Below are 4,466 nucleotides of genomic sequence, written 5' to 3' on the forward strand. Positions count from 1 at the left end.
ATAAAAAAATTCAAAACAAGTACAAAAACCTATTTGAGTTTTAATCAACAGGTCAATTTGTACTTAGTTGCTTTGAAAAAGGATATAAGAATTAGCCGTCCAAATGCACTAAACCTGAGATATTTTGAAAAATCCCTTAACAAGGACTAGAAAAAATCACCTTTTTGGATACCCTTTTCAAAGTACTTAAATATTTTGGAATTCTTAAGACCCCAACTTATCTGTACAATACAAGCATATTTTTAGTCTTAAATTTAGGGTTTCAAGGTTTTTGGTGTTGTTTGGGTTAAAAACCATTTAAAACTCCTGATCAAAATTTATCATTTCGATTAGAGTTATTATATACCTTCCTCATACTTACCACATGCCTAGATTGATGTCTTTTTACTCTTAATCCACTCCAAATACTCTTTTTCCAAATTGTGATCCATAACCAAACATGGATAGCTTTCCTAGGGCATCACACTAACTATGCTTACTAAGCTTTCCATGGGCTATCCTTCTATATACATAAATTAAAAGGATTATATTTCCAAACCATACCATGCATACGATGGGAGATGGCCCTAGCACTCCATTTTGTACACACAACCCTATTCAAACCAACAAACATGTTAACATAAAAATAATTTAATTGGGCACACAAAACACTACGAATCAAAAAAATTAAATCTAAATAACCTAGAAATAATTTCCACTACCACTTCTAATACCAAAACTATTACATCTAATCCATATAGAGCATAGAACACACAAAACCAGAAAACAATTGTATTAAAATGTTGAACACAATCCATACACTATAAATTTCACTTTTTCCAACCCTTGGAACAAGTTCTATTTTGTATTAAATAGATTTGGTATGTAAGGCTCCATCTAACTAAGGTGTTTGAAGAGCTCCCACGAAGAAGTTGCTCCTTTTTTGCAAAAAAGTTGCAAAAGTTGTCAATGACAACTTTGCAAGAAATGAACAATTTTTGCAATTTTGCAAATTGTCTCCTCAAACTTGCTCTACTTACTACCAAAATTTCCAAAAGGCCTAGGATGGATCCAAGAAACCTAATAAGGACCCTAAAACACATTATTTCCTTATTTTTTCCTCAAAACCCAAAAATGCCCTATTGAGCCAAATGGGTACCTTTTGAGCAATTAGGAGAAATAGTGCACTATGGGGCTTCTCTAACCTATCTAACCTCACCTTAGGACCAAGTTGCTACACTTATTGATCTAGTTATGTGGCTAGCATCACTACAAGACCAAAAAAATCAAGAAACTCTAGGTCTACCCTTAGCCTACGTAGGTGCTTTTGCACCAAAAATGCAGAGATCACCACAACAAAATCACATAGAAAGGGCACAACAACAAAATGAAGAGATCATAACAATGAAATCACATAACAAGGGCACAAAAATCTAATTTAGAGATAATAAAAACAAAATTCACTGATCACAAGGGCACAAAAACATTTAGAGCTCTCCACCTCTTTATTGTGCAATTCTCCACAATAAAAACACACGTGGAATGACGTATGTCATATGTGTGTGTGTGTGTGTGTGTGTGTGTGTGTGTGTGTGTGTGTTTGTTTATAATTATGCCTATGTCAAAATTATGATGCCAACATCAATATTACGATGATGTTGGGGATAATTACAAAAAAAAAACATGAAAGTCACCACAAATTACACTGCCATTGCAAATTACCATCATAATTTGAACTCAAATGTTGTAGTTCTTGTCACAAATATCGAAGGGTATGTTGAAAATTTTTTTCAATAGGATTTTCTAGATATTTCTTGATCTTATTTAATCCCTTTTTACATTTCTCATTACACATGCATGTGGGTTCTTTATCTATATTTTTTTTGAATTATTTTGATTAATCAAATAGTTGAGAAATGAACCTTTTAATAGACTAGAGACACCCTTGAAGACTTGTCATTTGAATAATGTTGTGGGGATGTGGCATATCCATTATTGCTTGGAACTTTTTAGGATCAACTTCAATTCCTTTAGTTAGACGATCTAGCATAGTAACATTTCTTTGGATTGAGCCTAAGATAAAATTATTCCATTCAATTTAGAATTAATTATAATTTCTCAAGAATTCTATCTATTTTCTTATATTTTTCTAGGGTATCATCCACATAATCTTTCATAGATTTATGCATCATGTAGTGAAAGATTTTGGTCATATTTTTTTGATAAGTTTCCCCAATATTTTTAAGCCTAAATGGAAAGACTTTCCAACAAAAGGTTCCCCATGTACATGTAAAATTGTTTTCTATTGGTCTTTAGGAGCTATCTTAATCTGGTTATATCCTAGGAATCCATCCATGAGACATTTCATAAACCTTAGTCATTTCCACTATCATGTATCCTATTTTCTAATGTATGTTTATATTTCATTGAATGACCCTTGTTTTTCTATAAGTGAAAGATGATAAAGAAATTGATGCATTGCCACATTCTTCTATTTGTAACTTACTTCTTCTTTATGCCATTCTATGTTATGTTGTACATGCACTATTATTCATACTTATATGCTTGTGTTTTCTACTTGGATTTACAACATGGTGGCATTGATTCTTTTTTGTCTCCATTATGGTAATCTAAAAAGACTCTTCTTCATAACTCTTATGTGCATTTCTTCCATTGTGTTGTAGTTCCACTTGATATAATACTTACATATTATCATATAATCACACTGACCCCAGAGTTATTAGATCCCTTACGTGCTATTGCATGTATACTCCATTAAGGAAATTTCTCATATTAAAGTGATGGAAATGTTTTTACTCATCCTTGCATTCCAATCATGGGGTAGTGAATACAGATTTTGAGTCTAGCTTGGGGTAGTTTAGCCTTAGTTTCTTAGTATGATTCCTAAGTTAGCATCAAGTCTATGAATTAATACTTCATCCCTCTCTTTCAATACACATATTTCATGGATCTCTTTATGTTCTATGTAAAATCCTAAATAATAGATTCTCTATGCACACATTCAATCTAGGAAGTGAGCATCCTTGAAATTGGGTTTCCCTTTCCTTGACATACACATTTGCTAAATCTCACCCATGGGCTACTCATAAAAATTTTCTTAAGTCCCATGTATTAGTAACGCATGCTTGCTAAAACTTACCATGTGGTGATACAAATAACATTGTGTTGATCATTAATACTAGGAAATATTACAAGGTCATCAATATGATCAAGTTATCAGTGGAGCCTAAGCATACAAAGTTTATACTGAGAAAGATAGTGATTGTAGAGTATTAAGTGACAATCAAGAAGATGTAGTAGTAGTGACTGAGAAGATGCATGTGCTAAGAAATATAGTTTAGACCAAGAATATTGAAAAGTTATTAAATGCCAAGAAAGAAGGTGTATAGAAGTTGAGCCACAACATGAACAAATATACATGACCAAGAGTCAGAGCATTCAAGTGCTAAGTAGTTTAGTTTTGAAATATAAGTTTATAATGACACAAACACATATGTAAACCATTTTGGCAAACTTTTCTGTGATATTTAATATTTTAAGAGCTAGATAAGAAGGTGATCACACATCATTTTAAAAGGTAATGATCCCAAGGAGTGCAATTCAATCAATCAAAAAATGGGATAGAAATGATAAAAGATGATGAAGTGTAAGCCATCAATCAAGATCTACAACCTTCATAGAACATTTATTTAAGGAGGATTCTAACCTTATAATTGTATGTAGAGAAAATAAGAAGTAAAAGTAACCTTATGTGAGTGAAGACAAAATTTTCAAAGACATATTAGATAGAGAGAAATAAGAGAAATGAAGGATTCAACTAAGTTATCAGATTAGGAGATCAAATCAATGATATAGCAAAGAGGAGACCCAAGATTAGCTTATAGAACAAAACAAGGGTTAGGAACTAAATTAATTATTGTTAATTGAGAAAGGGTAAATCTCTTAATACAGTGGTGTCAATAGACCTATGTAAACTTCCTAATAGAGTCCTTACTTCATTGTGAGTATAAAATCCTTTAACAAGGTGAGACCTAATAATCTCTTAAGCTTTTAATAGGGAAGACCCCTCATAGGGTAGATCATATCTTATGATCAAACACTATAACCCCAAATAGGTTCACCTTTATTGTTGCAACTGTGAAGATTTGTGGGTTTCAATCCCACCCTAGTTTTACCTTCATCTTGAAGTGTTTCTAGGATACCAAATCATTGTCTTATGTGTTGAAATATTTTTGGATTTGATTTATTTCATTTATGTTTCAACATTATATTTTTAATAGTAGATCTATTTTATGAGATGAATTAGGTGTGAATTTATGAAATTGAGTTTGAGGATAAAAGTTTAAGATCCTTAATCCTCCCCCTTTCAATATCTTGTTTCCTATATAATCATTCCAATAATTGGTATCAAAGCTTAGTTCTCTTATTGGGAATCCTTACAGCTTGAGAGGATCAAATCATACAGA

Source organism: Cupressus sempervirens, chromosome 1, assembly GCF_028749045.1.
Source record: "Cupressus sempervirens isolate cs-2001-9-10 chromosome 1, ASM2874904v1, whole genome shotgun sequence".
NCBI classification, from domain to species: Eukaryota; Viridiplantae; Streptophyta; class Pinopsida; order Cupressales; family Cupressaceae; genus Cupressus; species Cupressus sempervirens.